The 18,718-nt window shown below is 38.0% G+C and overlaps 1 protein-coding gene and 1 long non-coding RNA gene across 2 annotated transcripts in view; one reads left to right on the top strand and one right to left on the bottom strand.

Moving 5' to 3' along the window:
* Positions 1–13,261, top strand: part of LOC127512848 (uncharacterized) — a 56,079-nt gene extending 42,818 nt beyond the window's left edge. The window contains exons 4-5 of the long non-coding RNA XR_007930273.1: positions 12,326–12,390; positions 12,471–13,261. This is a non-coding gene — a long non-coding RNA (uncharacterized LOC127512848). The remainder of the gene's footprint in view (positions 1–12,325; positions 12,391–12,470) is intronic.
* Positions 1–18,718, bottom strand: part of sema4c (sema domain, immunoglobulin domain (Ig), transmembrane domain (TM) and short cytoplasmic domain, (semaphorin) 4C) — a 208,532-nt gene that overhangs the window by 102,838 nt on the left and 86,976 nt on the right. The gene's annotated exons all lie outside the window — the stretch shown is intronic.

Raw genomic sequence — 18,718 nt, 5'->3', positions numbered from 1 at the left:
TCATGAGATATTAATAAGAAAAGCACAAATACAACACCCTTCAGTCTAATTATGATAGTCAATTTTTGCTGCATCATGAAATAAACCAGGAATCTGGTTTTGAGTTAAATAAGTGTTAATAAATACATTTATTAAGCATTTATAACATGTGAGTTAAAAACGGCTCACTATTTGGCAGGTATTGCATTAAAGTAGCCCTTTTTATTCATGCATTTATAACTGCATTATTAATGATTTATAATGCATTTGTAAATTACTTATTACTCATTAACAAACACCTTTATAAACCCTTTACAAAGGGAACCTTAATGTAAAGTGTTACCAAAAAATTAAATATTTTATGAGTTGGAGATTTTGTATTAAAGGGGACCTATTATGCAAAATTCACTTTTTCATGGTGTTTGAACAAATGTTTGTTGGCAGTTTGTGTACACAACCACCCTTTAATGGTAAAAATCCACCTACTTGCCTTTTTTCAATCCCCATAAATCATAAGCAGTGTCTCAGAACAAGCCATTTGCAGATTGCAGCTTTTGTGATATCACAAATGCTTAGGCCCCACCCATGACTGCTGACGGACTCTGCCCTATTAGCATAGATCCCGCCCTGAGTGATCTGTACACAGTCCGCCATTATCTCCTCACTAGAGCATTTAACAGCAGCATTCAAGTAAGAAATGTATTCTTACTAAAGCTAAGTTATTCAATCAAGAGCAGTGAGTGATTTTCTGTTATTCTTTTGCTGTTTGATTAATATTAACGCTGCTTTCATTTTAATACACAGATTTAATATACACATGAGATTTCGTTCCCTGCTGTTTACGTTCACAGGTATAGCTAAAGGTGTTTATGTGAACTTTGTGTGTTTTTGACATGTGTATTTGACAGTTTAAGCGCAATAAGACGTGAAAGAGAACTTAGTTTAATACTCACAGGATGCGCCGTCTGACATCCAGCTTTCTGTGCGAGTGCTTTGGATGTGTGCGCTCAGAAAACCATATATTAGAAGTTTAGACTGATATGGCTTTAAAACACATGCAGATAATAAACTTTCATGATGATGAAGAACTGCAATATCACGTGAGTGTAAACGCGATAGAAATGATAATCAAAACCAAACAGATGTTTTGTTAGTTTTGGCAGAGTATCTGCGGCACAAGCTGTAGGCTCCGCCCTCTTCTGGAAAGCAGGGTGGGGAGCAGCAGCTCATTTGCATTTAAAGATACATGCACGAAAACAGCATGTGCAAAAATTGACATTTACAACATGGAATACACTCTAAAAAAAGATGGTTCTTTGAAGGTTCTTTACATGTAGTAACAGTTCTATTTAGAATTGCATGACCCTGAAGAACCCTTTACATGTGAAATGGTTCTTTGTGTTAGAGTTTAGGGTTCTTTTTCCCTCCTTTTTGTTTTTCAAATCTGTAACTGTCAAAGCCACATCAACTCTCAACAGGTAAACGATTTCTTTCTTAAAATGTCTATAAATTTGAACTTTCAAATTGTAACTGGTTTCCTACGAATTACCTTTATCACACTATTGAGGTCCTATAGCACTTTCAAACCATGGTTCTTTATGTTATGTTATAAAAAGGGTTCTATTTAGCACCAAAAAAGGGTTCTGCTAATGATACAAGCTGTAGAACCCTAATTTGGTACTGTTTACAATGATTTTTCTTCAGAGTGTAATAAATTATCTATGGGGTATTTAGAGACTTATATTACATCTTGTAAAAAGGGGCATAATAGGTCCCCTTTAAAACATACAATTTGATTAGTAAGATAAGGTACAATTTTTAGACAAATGAAGGTCCACCCTAACCCCATCCTGAACCTAACCCTCAAAAGAGCGAAAACAGTGTAAAAACGTACTAATGAGATTGTACAAATTCATATGAATTCGCCAAAACATAAAACAGTTGCGAATTGCCATGAGAATTGCTGTGTTGAGAAATCAACAGGGGAGCAGAGAAGAGTTTAAGGGAGATAAGGATATAAAGATAAATGAAAGAAGATAAAGAGAGAGGAGTGGAAAGGAAAACGAGAGAAGAGATCAACATGGAGAGGAGAACAACACAAAGGAGATCAACAGAGACCTGAGGAGATCAACATACTATAGGAGGAGAAGAAGTGATGAGATCAAGGGAGAGAAGAAGAGATCAACGTAGAGGAGAGGAGATCAAGGGAGATGAGAGGATCGGTGAGAGGAGAGGAGCGAGAGGCCTTAACGTGTCCTACTCACGTATCCAGTGAAGAGAAGGATTAGAACACAGCAAAGTAGGTTGAAGGAAAAGGGCTGAATTAGAACAGGACCCTTGAGAAGCAGATCAAGAAGAGGACGGGGGGGAGAGCAAGGGAGTGGTTTGGAGGAGAGATAGAAGGATAGAAAAGAACTGAAATGGAGACAGGAAACATGTTAAGGAAAAGCAGAAGAAGTGAGAGGAGGAAAAGAAAGAGAGAGGGACACGTACGGCACAACAGTAGCCTGAAGCCAGAGAAGGAGAGCAGCGTGCTTGTTTGCCTACACGTCGCTGTGTGTGATAGTGTGTGTGTACAGGTGTGCGCACGCATACACAAGTACTTCACTTCCCCACTTGATGGCCTAATCACTACCAAACCATTTTTCTACATCGTGTATGCTGCCCTTCGCACCATTATCTCAAAGGTAATGACAAGGTCAGATTTAAATGAATTGCAACAAGTATGAAGTACATTAACGTGCGAGCCCATGCTCGTTTGTGTGTGTTAGCGTGTGTATTCGAGTGTGTATCATCATGGGAGGCTGCAGCTCTAATGTGCTCCAGGAATATCATTGTCGATTGACCTAGAATGATGATTCACACGTTTCTCATTCTCAAGATCAACTCAAGGATTTGGCCCTCAAGCCATTCGACAGATGCTACAAACTCTGCATAGTAAAACTCCTAGTAAAAGTTACAGCAGATTTGATGGATTTCACAGATACATGATTGATAGCCGAAGGCTCTTCAGAGTTCAAAAACATCTCTGCTGTTTTCATGTTAATAAGATATGTGGGATTTCATCCGAAGATCTTTTTCTTTTTATGTTAATATCTCAACGTTACCAAGAAATCCGGAAATGTCTTTCTTGACGATCCAGACTCTCCATCCCTGTCATCGCATGTGTCGTGATGACAGCTGGAAAGCGAGGCAATCTCACGGTGGAATTGAACGGATTGGCCTCTGATTGGTTCCTTTGAAGTGTCAGGATAACGTTCAGGAAAGGCAGCACTTTCGCTCTGTAATGTCTATTCATGGATTTTAGGTTTTTTTTTTGCCTGTGCAGTCATTTGGTGCAGTCAAATGGCAGAGTTGCTTTTCAAATCATCTCTCGTCTCGGTAGGAATGGTGAACTTGTGTTTTTAGCTTTTAAAGTGGAAACTGTGAATTAGAGCATCGTTGCGCTTTTATGTTCCTCTGTCAGTTTTACATAATGCAGACTTCTGAGAAGTACTCTCAAGCTCAGACGACACGCCCATGGGCCATTCACATGGTCTCGCATGCCTACTGCAAACAAAATGGAAAGAGATTTCTCTAAACAGTAAGCTCCAATCGGATTGGCTGGCTTAAAGCAGGTTCGAGAGTCATAGTGCAAAGGATTTTAGCAGTAAGGGGAAATAAGTCATGTCAGTTCCCAGAAGTAAGACTGCCATTGGATTTCCCAGTTTTTTTGTTTTTGTTTTTTTAAATATGTATAGCCCATACAGTGCCTTTCAAAACTTTGGACATGCCCCAGGCTTTGGACATTTCAGCATTAATCTGTGTCATTAAAGAAAATACATTAAAGAACCTTGCAATTATCATTAACCAGAAATAACGATTTCTTGGATTGAATTTGACCCTGGGATTTTCTTTTTTAAATTATTGAGCACATTAAGATTATTAAGCATACTTATTTTTCAATTTAAATTTTTTGAGCAGTAGTCTGAGGGTTATATACCATAATGCTTGATTCTGATTGATCAATCGCATCTCTCTTTGGCCAAATCAAGATTTCATATATTTTTCATTTAATATTTTTACTATGTCAGCTCAAATCAATTTCATGCCCATTTATTTATTTATTAATTTATTTATTTATTTATTCAGTCTTAAAGTCCCCTTGTATTCAATCATTTTTATACCTTAAAAGTCATCTTTGATCACCAAAATGACTTATTTAAACTTTTTTCCTGTAAAAAAATTTATTCATGCCCTAAAATAGCTTGAATGAAACTCTACACCCTTGCTTCATTTATGAATATGCAAATTAGCCCCACCTCCACTCACTCACACAAGCTCAGAGATCCACTCGGTCAACTTACTGAGGTAAACGCTGCACAATGGTATCACTCTTTACAACGTCGGACACATAACAGTAATTAATATGATTAACCTTTTGCTTGACTATGTTATCAAATGGCTAATAATGTGTTGCTAATGTACACAAACCATGTTCCTGTTCACCATCTCGGAGTCAGGCAACTGCCTTCTAATAATCAGCATCCTTAGAAATGCTTTGAACAACTTAGAACATCAGTGGAGGAAGGCATATAGCTCATTATAACATCTTATTACACGGTTCTGTGGAATACTTGATTCTGATTGGTCAATCGCGCCTTCCAGCGGTATGTTATTCCCAGATAACTACCGCTGAAAACAGATAACACAGGCTCAGCCAGGTTACTGAAATCAGCAGCGCTATATGCTTGCTAGGAAGATTTGCATTTGTTGAGCTAATAAAATATTAAAACTCAGTCAAATCAATATTTTGTGTACAGTTATTTAATTATGTCATCCAGTATCGTGGACTGGCACTCTCTTGTTTCATACAAACACAGCTGCTGCCATTTTGTGACTACTGTTTTGTACACTGTTGGATTATAAGATAACAAACAGGCACAATTTTAAAATGGTTTCATCTCAGATCAATATCTCTTATCCCCATAATTATTTATGTGGCGAAATGCCGTTTAATAAGTGGTGTGACTGTACCGTATCCCTTAAATGTCCGATCTGTTTGAACTTGCCGCGCTAGCAACTGCTCTCTGCAGAAGCTTTGTGTTTAAAGAGCTAATAAAATATTTCGACTCAGATCAATATTTCATGCCTAATTACTCACTTATGTGGCAAGTAGCCATATAATAGAGGGGGATAATGTACATCCAGCTGGTTGTTATCTCAGAATAAACCCCTTCAGGCTGATTCAAGACCCCTCCGATTCGCGTCCTGATCACCCTGTCGGGGTTTATTATTATTATTATTATACATTATCCCTTATGTAATACACCTGCTATATTGCTAAATCTAGCAGATTTTTTATATCAACAGAAAAATATACCGGAATAACTCGACTTCTTTTGAGACTCCCTTGCGTGATGAGTTAATGATATGCTAAAGCCCGCCGGCATGTTGACGTGATTGGGTACAAGGTAGTTTGTGACGTCACAAACACCAGCCATTTCAAACTGCGCTTTTGAAACTGTCTTTAGATCATTGCAGATTTAAAGAGAAAATACTCAACAATGGTGTTGACTTATGAATTTGCACATGGTTTGTCTTAAAGCATATTAAAAACACCACATAGACATATAAAACAACATTAAAAATTTAATAAGTGGGATAATGTAACATCAGACAGTCATTATCCTTTACATACCATATTACCCACCCCTAAACATCATACAGTATAAAAAACTGACATGCAAACTGCAGTTTACACGTCAGTCAGACAGTTTTTTCCTGTCTAATGGGGGATGGTTGTTGTCCAGAATAAGAAACAATGTGGACCAGACGTTACGCTGACAGTCAAAAGTCTGGCTTTGTCAGAATATAGTGGGTGTTTAATGAGTGGGTGCACTTATCCAGTCCTGGATTAGCTCAATGGCAAATGCATATACGCACATGACCATGCTGAAATTAGTGTTCATCAAGCACTGAATTAGTGTGATTTGTTAACGATTCAGTGAGATGAAGACTGCCAGTTCGAGTGGATACTCTTCATAAGGCACGGCTTCTCACGCCCACTCCCCGCGCAAGAGCAGGACCTGGTGGGCGTACGCCGTGCGTTTAACGAAGACAAAAGGTTCGTGTTCAGCGGGAGGTATTTACCGATCCCAGGATCAGTCTGGCCGGGGAGAGACTGTGACAGCAGGAGCGTCAGGGGATGATTACACACCTCTAAGCCAATTGAGGAGCAGGACCGAGGCCAGACAGTGAGAGAGAGAGACAGAGACAGATGGGAAGAGAGATGAGATACTAATACACAAATACAGAGGGGGAGGGAACGACAGGACTGAGAAATAATCTCTCATTGTATTTCATATTGAAAAATGCCCACAAGTATCCACACAAAGCGGCAGTGATTTCACACAATCGCACAGACGACAGGTACTTAGCTACAGGCTAGTGGAGAGAGTGAAACGCTGAAATAACATAACCAGCAGAGCGTCAGATACGTTCTTGTTTATTTCTCAGTGATGTGTGCGTGAACTTCATTCTTCAGCCTTTTTCATTACGAGCACAAATTCATCATTGTCATAACCAGTGTTGGGGGTAACACATCACAAGTAACCTGAGTTATGTAATCAGATTACTTTTTCAAGTAACTAGTAAAGTAAATATATATATATGTTTTTAAATTTACAACAAAATATCTAAGTTACTTTTTCATAAGTAATGCAAGTTACTTTGTTTCGCCATTTATTGACTGTAAGGTGCAGAAGCATTGTGTGCGCTGTGTAAACATGATTATTAGGGCCCGAACACCAGTGGTGTGAGGACCCTATTGTAATTGCTCAGTCAATTATTCTCCTTCTACTGAATGGATCACATTTTTGAGGGCCTAAACATGCTCAAAAACTCATGAAACTTTGCACACGCATAAGAAGTGGTGAAATTTACATCTGATATGGGTTTCAGAATTAGGTGTGGCAAATTGGCTCGATAGCGCCACCTACAAGATTTCAATTAAGCGCCCTTCGCACTACGTTTCACGTACAAGGATGAAATTCGGTAGACCCATTTAACAGCCCAATACCTACAACAAAGTCCCTGAGTGCAAAATCGGAAAACCCAACAGGAAGTGAGATATTTGGTCAGTCTAATCTTAAGACCTTTGTGATGTTAAATTGCAAAGATCTTGAGTTTTCACTGAAGGGCATGTCTGTGTCGGCCTGACAAACTTCGATGTTTCGCCATGAAACAGTAAGTTGTTGTAACAATGTCCGATCTGCCCCAAACTTCACATGTGTCATAAGAGTCCTGGCCTGAAGACATCTATATGCCAATATTCAGTCATAGTGCCACCTGTTGTCAACAGGAAATGGCATGCTTTACACTGTAATTCACTCCCAGAAACACATTTCAATAACACATTTCAATATGCCACGAAGTACCAAACATACTAGAAACACGTTAAATCATTGGGTAAGTGCTAAAGTATGCAATTAACACCACAAAACAGGAAGTTGTATCTCAGGCATACAATGTCCGATCTGCTCCAAACTTCACATGTTTGATAATAGTCCTGGCCTGAAGACATCTACATGGCAATATTCAGTTACAGTCAAAGCGCCACCTGTTGGCAGCAGGAAGTGTGGCACTTTAAAATGACTTTGTATTTACAAAATTGTCTTGTATTTACTCGCTTACATGCATGTCGCCCACTGTTCACTGTTGGCCTTTTATCACTGCTTGCAGCTTTAATTGGTTATTGTAGTTCTAGACTAAATGTGAGCAATGAGCATGCACTTACTCCTCTTACTTGCACAAAAACAGATTCAGTATTCCTTAAAATGAGTAAAAACAGTGAAATTCAAACTCAGAATATTACACAAATCTGCAATAATTAAATGTTATATAACACTAATACACTTTATGAATTTAATCTTACTTTATTAACCAGCAACCTTCACTGCTGGCCTTTACTGATCCAATTCAACCATACTAATAAGCAAAAATTACTTTATATAAACTTTACATTTGTGTTTGTTTTGTTTGAGCTGCACCCTGCCTCCTGTGTTATGGACAATTCAAATTCACATTCATGACTAGAAAAGGAGCCACTTCATTAATTCTGAATTTTGCACAACCCTGGTTCTAAAAGTCTACTGGCACATTTCACTGTTTGTATATGTGTTCCAGACAGGCTGTCAGTCTGTGCAATGCTTTACAACAGAATAGTTGATTCTGCTTTGGCTTCTTTTGGAACTATTTTCTTTGCAAGAGGGAAAAATAACTGCCCACACTTTCTAAAATGCAAGTTACTTGATATTAACTTGCTTATTGAACTGTTGTATAAAAGCCTGCAGCCTCATGCCTACAGCCAAATCACAGTGGCACTGATCTTCAATAAAACAGTTCATGTGGTATTATTTAAATACCAAAAAGGACACAAATTCATTAAGTAAATAAATGAGCTGTTCCGAATGCTTAAATAAGCAAATCTTCACAATGCTTCCTGACAAATCTGTTATTTCTGCTCAGTTTAAAAGAAAATAAGCTTGCATCACATACATATCAGAGTGTCCTTGCATCGTGATCTCTTAACACAGCTAGCGGAGCTTGAGATACATTGTTATGTATTATTTATGTAGACTAGAGAATGTAATTTTAGCCTTTCCTATAGTAAAGATGAATCACAAATGAGACCTCTTTAATATCTTAATTGTTTCTCCTAGACAGCAATGAGATGAAATAGTCTCCAGCTTCTCAGTTTTTCTAGATCCTCTCAATGATGTCTCAAACTAGGCTCAGATTTGACTGTCGTAACAAGATTTCAATATGAACTCATCAAATCTCTCACCATTATTTAATAGATGTATTAAATAAAAATAAAAATAAAGGTTCTTTATTGGCATCTATGGTTCCATGAAGAACCTTTAACATCCACGGAAACTTTCCACTGCACAGAAGATTCTTTATAGTGGAAACTTTACTTTTAAGAGTGTACATACACTTACTCTATGTCAACAACCATCTGACAAAAAACATCTAAGACCAAATTAAAATTTAAAGGGGTCACGAACTGCATTATTTTATTATTTTATAATGTTTCCTGGGGTACACTTATAATGTATGATTTTTACATCAAAATTTGTCATAATTTAGAAATAAAAGGCATTTTTTCTTCCCTGATTTTTGCCCTTTGATTTGAACGCTCTGTTTTAAGGGGCGTGTCTGCTGTGACTTCAGTGTAAACGCCCACTGCTGTGATTGGCTAACATCTTTGCATATGAAAATAGCAAAAGTATTACTCTCGAAAACTTTTAGCTCATTTTTACTATTACAGTTCTCAAGGTTTACTATCATGAAAAGTGTTGATTATGGCATTATATTGAGATCGTGCATGAAAGGTTGCAGTGATGAACATGTAGCCGATCACAGACATGTTGAGTGTATGAATGCAGTGATCTCATCACTGTAACTCAATTTCTGCACACTAATGAATCCTTTCATCATAACTAACAGTGCAAACACAATAATGTACATAAGAGATTCGTTGATTCTAACCGGAATTTTGGCGAGACTCCAGAACTCAGTCACTGATAACCTCGCTCTGTTTGATTGACAGCTCCAGCGATTGTAAAGGGAGCGTTCTTTGATCACTTTCTATATATAATTTAATCACAGTGTAAATGACAGATTATTTTCATCCTAAAGCAATAGTGTTGCGCCATTCCTGTCGGATCCAATATAGAAGGCACAGCATGTCACTGCACAGCATTTTATACTCTTCAAAGGCAAGTTTATTGCTTAGTTGCTCGATCTAGTGTTAGCGTCAAGTCTGTTATTTTCCTACTACTTGTCATGCGTGAGTCAGAGGGCGGGGCTACAGTAGTACCGAAGTAGGCGTTGATCTTCTTCTGCAGAGGCGGTCTTTCACCTATCTGTGACGTAATAAATAGGCACATTCCACAACCAGTCAAAATCTGGGCTTGGTTTCAATAAAAGCAGTTTTTGGACTAACAAGGAAGCTTTCAGTTCTGAAGCGTACAGTATATTCTTATAGTATGTCAAAAGCTCAAGGAAAACTTGATTTCTCAATTCATGACCCCTTAAATAAATCATGAGCGAGAACACTTTGAAGTCTCCGTAACTATGAAGAGCAACCTTTGAACAATAACTTTTTCTGTGTCTATTCCCCACTCTCAAATTTTGCCTGCAACTTCTTTCAAAGCCAGAAAAATTCCAGATTGCTAACCTATTTTCTTTCCTCTGCCTAGCTGACAGTAACAGCTGAAGCACTTAATCAACGATTTTTAAATGCTTTAACTAAAGCTTCAGTAGGTTGCAGCCAATTGAGCTCGCCGTGAAATAGAAAGCGAGTGTTGACCGAAACAAAAGCGTAAAAAGCGAGCAAGCTGGCACCGGGTGGGAGGGCTGCTTGCCAGCGACAGACAGACTGTGCCATTTCAAAAGGTTACGGCAGACTGCGAGGCACTTACGTCGGGAGACAGACAGAAAATTGCAGAGCAACAAACACACATGTGCATGTGCACACACACACATTAGATGTGGGAAAAGTGCAACTGGTGCTGTGTCTTTGGGGGACGGCCTACTCTGACCCTTTACAGTCTTTTTTCACGTTTTTCTCTCTCTCTGGCTTGGCAGGAACCTCCCTGTGTGCTCCCTAATGGACCAATGATTGTGCTGACCTTCAGTTCAGTTTAGAGATAGACAGAGCAGGCACATCAGGAAAGGGTGGGGGGCCTGAGAGTGATGGAACGCAATGTTGAGAAAGTCAAGCTGGGAGAGTGAGATATCAGAGGGACGACATTAAAAAACGCAGAGGGAGAGTGAGTGAGGGAGATCAAATGAGAAAAATCACAAAATTAATGTTTTAAAGAGATAGTTCAGTGCAAAATTAAAATTGTCACCATCACCAAACCGATGTAACTTTCTTTCTTTGGTTTGTTTGTCACACAAAGTTACACTCTTGAAAATAAAGGTTCCAAAAAGGGTTTTTTTTTTTTTTTTTTTTTACAGTGATGCAATATAAGAACCATTTGAGTTCCCCAAAGAGCCTTTCGCTAACAGTTCTTAAAAGAACCATTTTTGCCTAGTGTGAAGTACTAAACCTTTTTCCACTACAAAGACTTTTTTGTCCAATGGAAAGGTTCCATCACTCTTACAAAAAAAGGTTCTTTATTGGTATCTACAGGGGCTTTCGCACTTAGTACTGCCCACTAGGGCAGTCCCCTGTGAATTAAATTTTCCCCTAGGGCCATTTTCCTGGTTGCATTCGCAATGCCAGTAGGAACTCTGAAGTGGCGTAAGCTAAAGTGAAGTCTCGTATGGCATGCTTCGGGCAATCAAAGTACACTTATGTTCCTCTGGTTTGAAAACCCCTTATGGTTCCATGAAGAACTTTTAAAGGGTTAGTTCACCCAAAAATTACATTTCTGTCATTAGGTACTCACCCTCATGTCGTTCCAAACCCGTAAGACAAATGTCTTTCCCCTGTCATTCTCTTACGCTGTTTAAGTTTAGCGCTTCCTGGTTCTACGTCAGAACGCCGACTCAGTGTTGGCCGATGCTGTTCATGTGAGCAGGACGACACATGCATGTGATGCTGATGCAGGAGCTTGCTAATAATGAGCCGGCTTTCTGACATAGAACCTGGAAGTGATGAATGTAAACAGCATATGAGAACAACAGGGGACAGACGAATTTGTTGAATAAAGTCATTATTTTTGTTTTGTTTTTGCGCACAAAAAGTATTCTCGTCACTTCATAACATTAAGGTTGACTGTTTTAAAGATGTCATACCTTTCTGGACCATGAATGATGGTGATTATGTTGCTTTCTATGGGGAATTAAATAAAAACCTCTCGGATTTCATCAAAAATATCTTAATTTGTGTTCTGAAGATGAACGAAGGTCTTACGGGTGTGGAACGACATGAGGGTGAGAAATTAATGACAGAAATTTCATTTTTGGGTGAACTAACCCTTTAACATCCATGGAACCTTTTCAATGCACAAAAGGTTCTTAATACTAGGAAAAGGTTCTTCAGATGAATAAAATGTTCTTCACACTAAGAAAAAATGGTTCTTTTAAGAATTGATCACTGAAAGGTGAAAATGGTTCTTCAGTGGTATCACTGCAAAAAAACCCTTTTAGAAGCTTTATTTTAAGAGTGATGGAGATTAAAGGCTCTTCATGGAACAATAGATGGCAATAAAGAACCTTTATTTTTTAAGAGTGATGGTAGCGCTTCTGAAGATTTGCAATATAGGCATGCTTTTATGATATTTGTATTGTGCTGTTTTGTCCTTTTTTGTGCTTGACAGCTCCATTTCTCACTCACTTTCATTATAAGGAAAAGAACAGCCAGGATACTCTTCAAAAATCACCTTTTGTGTCTGGGTTTGGAACAACACGAGGGTGAGTAAATAACACAAATTTAAATTTATGAGTAAACTATTACTTCATATGCTGATATGAGAACATATTGTATTCCATAGGGAAAGAAGAGCCCGCCGGATGGACGGCAGAGACGTACAGTACTGCTGACATACACACGGCAAAGATAATGCACCAAAAATGAGACGATGTGATACGAAAAACAATAATATCAAGCAGCCTGTAAATATAGAAGCAATCACCTGAGGCTGGAGCCGACAGAAGAGAAAACAGATGGAGAGAGAAGGAGAAATACGCACAACTGTATTTAATGAAACATTTCACTGCAGGGAGCTTATCACAATATCTGTGGAGCATTTCACATAATACACACACACACAAACAAAGAGAGAGTAGGACTAAGAGAAAGCGATGGAGATGGAGAAAGAAAGAAAGTAAAAGCAATCAGTGTTGGAGAACCTCATCATGGTGACTGAGAGGAGAAATCAGCGGAGGAGATGCAGTCCTGAGTGGAATCGGAGCAGACATTTACCTAATGTAATGGAATTCAATTTGCAAGCGTGCCTCAGGTGATCATTCATTCCAGAAGAAACTGTTTTGATCATTGCAAGCAAAATAATAAAAAAAACTTGTTTTTCTACACAGAGGAACAGATTTGATTCTTCAAACTGAAACTACAAATTGGCAAACCTCACTAACAAAAAAGTTATGGGTGAATTAAATTTAATGGGAGCTAATAAATCATTGCATTTTGACAGGCAGAATTGAATTCATTTTTAACCAACTTCATGAGGTGAATGTAAGGTACTATCCCTTACTAACCAGTCCAATTGTTCTATTAAAAAAATTGTCGGCATCCAACTGTACTTACTTAGAAAAAAACTTGACTGATAGTGTGTGTCTAATTAAAAATAATATATATATATATATATATATATATATATATAATTAATAATATAGTAAATACTTCAAATAAATAAATAATCATTTATATAATCCTGATGTAATCCTGATGTAACAGTCAGTTTTGGTTTAGTTTTCTCGGTGTTCCATTCCTGTTTTAACTGCCTAAATTCCTAGTTAGTTTCCTTAGTTATTAATTGTCTCCACACCTGTTCTGATTTAGTCAATCATCCTCTGTGTATTTAAGCCCTCAGTTTCCTTTGTTTCATTGTCTGGTATAGTTCGTGTCACATGGTTGTGATTTATTTATTACTCCTGGCTATTCTCCCGAGTGTTCCGTGTTGGATTCACAATTAAAGACTGTTCTGTGATATTCCTTATCATTGTGCACTTCATTACAGCCACTCATGCGTGACACCTGATTAATAAATTTGATGATTAAATATTAAATTAAATATTATCAATTGTATGTTAACTAAAGTAAATACTTAAATGAATGAATGAAAAAATAAATGTAACGTGTAAAACATTCTCTCATCATTTACTCACCCTCATGTCGTTCCAAACCCGTAAGACTTTCATTTATCTTCGGAACACAAACAAAGATCTTTAATGAAATCTGAGCAATTTCTGTCTCTCCATTGACAGCTACACAACTGACACTTTGACGCTTCAAAAAGAGACATGATCAATTTATATGATGAACAGATTGAATTTAGGCTTTTATTTACATATAAACATTGATCAGCGAATATTAACAGAAGCTTAACTGAACACGCTTGACGCGTGAGAACAAATCTCTTGCGGAAGCTCAAACATGCTGCGTAACACACGAGAATGAACCTCATTGGTTCCGTTTATCACAACTGATGTGTGAGTTGATGAATGTTTATATGTGAATAAAAGCCTAAATTCAATTCATCATATAAAGCGATTGAGTCTCTTCAGATTATTTGGACTAAACCACTCAATTCATATATGGATTAGTTTTACGATCTCTTTATGAACTTTTTGAAGCATCAAAGTGTCAGTTGCGTAGCTGTCAATGGAGGGACAGAAATCGCTCAGATTTCATTAAAAATATCTTCATCTGTATTCCGAAGATGAACGAAAGTCTTACGGGTTTGGAACAACATGAGGGTGAGTAATTGATGACAGAATTTTAATTTTTGGGTGAACTAACCCTTTAAGCATGAGTGTTTAAATCAAAATTTCTGTAAAATAATGAGAAACATTGGTCAAGTGTGTCCAAGCCACTGACTGGCAGTGCATGAACCTTTTTACAATATAATCGAACAAGAGTGTGTCATCCTTGAAGTTCCATCATCTAGTCTCAAGTTAATAAAAGTGAAGTGTCTGTGTGGGGGGAAAAACAGAAAGAGCAGTGAGGGAAATGGAGAGAAGAGAGACAGATAAAGCATGCTCTTTCTTGCTGAACGGAGAAGGATCACAGAAGCAGAGATCAGGGGGAGGTGAGGGTAAGACAAAGATGAAAAAAACAAGGAGAGAAAAAGAGGGGGAGGAGAGATGGAGAAGGGAGGTCTCAGGGAGTAAAATGACTAATAGTCGACACAGCTCTTGGTTCTGCCTGTTAAACAGTGCTGTCATGGAGGCTTGGATTAGGGTACAAAATTGTGAAGGAAACATAGAGAGAGAAGAGGAGAGAGAGAACAGAAGGGTTGTTATACATTTTTCATTAAGTATCCAGGCCCAAAACCACATCAAAGAGTTTAGGAGAGCAAGAGAGAGAGGAAGGGGCTGAGAGCGATAGAGCGAATGACGGCAGGAAGTGGGTACAGTATGTTCTGCTTAACCTCAGAGTCATATGCTACCCTTGTGGACGTGTGCATGTGTTTGTCCACCATGTGTTTGCCTTGCCTACTGTCTGTACCTTGTAAAATCATCAACCTCAACTCACTGGAATTTATTGCAAATGCTACAGAAACATTTGTATAAGTAGTGAAACATAAACAGTTATTTTTTACTTTTATTATTAATATTATTTTATTTTATTGTAAATGTAAAAATGTTTGTTTATTTTATGGATGAGTTGAATCAGGCCTGGCGTCATATGATGAGATGATATCAAGCCCCCCCCCCAACCCCAGAACGCAATCTAAACCAAACGAAAATTTCAACCGATCTAAACTGAACGCGATATAACCGAACCTCTCGATTATATACTATCACAATACTTGGGTGCCGATACGTTACGTATTGTGATTTTTAAAAATTGCAATTTTACAAGTATTGCGATTCGATATTGCTATGTATTGCAATTTTTGTTCGATTTTTTAACTCTAGACCATGGCGAAAAGTTGAATAATACACTTATACATGATAGTGCAGGTCATACAGTATACTTATAGATGTCTCTTCATTTGCCATTTTTCACTTTCTTGTGTCCAGAGAGATATGACATCATGTACTGTAATACTCACCGATACAACACATATTGCCCTCTTTCGACTAAAATAAAGCAATTTAATATGAATTAATATGTTGATGGGCCCCATTGACTTGCCATAATATTTTTTTCCATAATATGGAAGTCAATGGGGTCCATCAACTGTTTGGTTACCAACATTCTTCAAAATATCTTCTTTTGTGTTCAGCAGAAGAAAGAAATTCATACAGGTTTGGAACAACTTGAAGGTGAGTAAATGACAGAATTTTCATTTCTGGGTGAACTATCCTTTTAACATGAACTAAGATTCATAAATGCCTTAGACGTATTTGTTATTATTAGTTCATGATAACTAATGTAATTAACTAATGTTAACAAATAAAAACTTATTTTAAAGTGTTACCAATAGTATTGATTTTCTTCAACATTTTTTTTTTTTGCTCACTACATACAACCCAAATTCTGGAAATGTTGGGACGTTTTTTAAATTTGAATAAAATAAAAACTAAAAGACTTTCAAATCACGTGAGACAATATTTTATTCATAATAAAACATAGATAACATAAATGTTTAAACTGAGAAATTTTACACTTTTATCCACTAAATGAGCTCATTTCAAATTTGATGCCTGCTACAGGTGTCAAAAAAGTTGGCACGGGGGCAACAAATGGCTGAAAAGCAAGAAATTTTGAAAAGATTCAGCTGGGAGAACATCTAGCAACTAATTAAGTTAATTGATATTGCATTGGCCGAGGAATACTTCCAGAAACCACTGTCGGTAAACACAATTCGCCGTGCCATCTGCAGATGCCAACTATCTATCATGCAAAAAGGAAGCCATATGTGAACATGGTCCAGAAGCGCCGCTGTGTCCTGTGGGCCAAGGCTCATTTAAAATGGACTGTTTCAAAGTGAACAAGTGTTCTATGGTCAGACGAGTCCAAATTTGACATTCTTGTTGGAAATCACGGACGCCGTGTCCTCCGGGCTAAAGAGGAGGGACACCTTCCAGCGCGTTTGCAGCGTTCAGTTCAAAATTTAGCACATCATTAAACGAAAAATACATCAAAGATGACCACGAACTCTTCAGCAGCTGGAAACCTATATCAGGCAAGAATGGGACCAAATTCCAACACCAAAACTCCAGAAACTCATTACCTCAATGCCCAGACGTCTTCAAACTGTTCTGAAAAGAAGAGGAGATGCTACACCATGGTAAACATGCCCCTGTCCCAACTATTTTGAGACTTGAAGCAGGCATCAAATTTGAAATGAGCTAATTTTGTGCATAAAATTTTAAAATTTCTCCGTTTAAACATTTGTTATGTTATCTATGTTCTATTGTGAATAAAGTATTGGCTCATGTGATTGAAAAGTTTTTTAGTTTTCATTTTATTCAAATTTAAAAAACGTCCCAACTTTTCCGGAATTCGGGTTGTAATTCCCATACTTACATTTATTTAATTTTGAAGACAGAATCGAGAGAGAGAGAGAGACAGAAAGACATGTTGCACAACCTCCCGGAGGCAAATTGCAGCAAGCTGCTGAAAGAAAACTTTAAACAACCAGTCATTGCTCTCTCTCAATCTTTTTTTCTCTCTCCCTGTGAGTCAACAGGAAGTGGCATTCCCTCCTCACAGTAGTGGCATAGCCGTTGGACCGAGTCATACTATCATCCTCTAACCCACTCAATGACTTACTCTTGATCTTACACAGACTGTGTGTGTGTATTTCTGTGTGTGAAACATGTCGAGCCAGTGAGTCAGTGCCGTCTTTAATCTGTGTCCAGTGACCAGCTAGCCCTCTGTATCGGTTAACATCCTGACATTAAAAACACAGGCAGCATCCAAAATCTTCTCTGCACTCAGAAAACAAGCCTCAATTTATGTTCACACATTTAATTTCTGCTTGGTTTATATAATCAGTTAGCATAATGTGTGTTGACGGAGCAATGAATCATTTGGTAAGCGGTCTTGGCTTGGAGTCCGTGCTCGAGAGAGCATTAGAGAGAGCTCGTCCAAGCTCAACGAGACACCCCTCTGAATCCGACAGAGAGTGGCCAGAAGATGAAGAAATTGGGAAAAAAGTGAAACATTTAGGGTAGAGGGAGGTCTCTTGAAAGAGCTATGAACTGAGATGACCCGAAAAAGTAACTTTGTTGAGGAGTCTAACAGCACGACATCTGAGGTTCTTCCTGCCAACTGCATTAAATGTAAAGCTCAAACTGTGAGAGCGTAGCGCTAAAGGATCAGTGGATCTCTGAGGGGTTAGCACCAAAACGTTAAAGAGATACATTTAACCTCAACCCTGCAGTGTGCCTAGTGGTTATTGCTTTGGATATAAGTATTGTGGAAATGGAATATTACCTTTTATGACCATGTAAATCAGGGTATGAGACGTCACTGTAGGCAATTTCTTTTACATGTCTACATTTACAGGAAATACTGCATAAAACATGATGCTGAGATTATCACAACATTTTTACCAGGTATTGCAAATGCTTAAAAAAATCAGAATGAACATTATTTGCCACATGTGCACAAACACACAAGGAATTACATAATTATACATACATACATATAGAACAGTGGTTCTCAAACCTGTCCTGGAGTACCACCAGTACTGCCAATTTTGTGTCTCCCTCATCTATCACACCTGATTCAACTCATGAGCTCATTAGTAGAGACTGCAAGACCTGAAATGGCTGTGTCAGATATAGAGGGTATGTACATGACGTCACTATCGGCTAGATTGACTCCGGTTATGCCCACTGAGTGGCAAAAAGACTGAGTGGCAGCATTGGTTTTCAGCGTGAATGCCGAGAAAAACACACAAAACACATTAAAAAAGGGAAAGAGCTTTGTGATTGACTGTACAAATAGATATGACAAGAAATTGGCGGTATATTTTTACAGACTGACGAAAGCTAAAGAAACGAGAAACAAATGGATCGCCACAATACACAGAAACAACTGGACTCCAGGCAGTGTTCACAGGCAAATTTGTTTTATGTATTTCCCCAGCATCGAAATCAGGCA

This window comes from Ctenopharyngodon idella, chromosome 5 (genome assembly GCF_019924925.1).
Source record: "Ctenopharyngodon idella isolate HZGC_01 chromosome 5, HZGC01, whole genome shotgun sequence".
Classification (NCBI taxonomy): domain Eukaryota; kingdom Metazoa; phylum Chordata; class Actinopteri; order Cypriniformes; family Xenocyprididae; genus Ctenopharyngodon; species Ctenopharyngodon idella.
The sequence above is the reverse complement of the archived record's forward strand: the minus strand, read 5'-3'. Positions and strand labels throughout refer to the sequence as shown.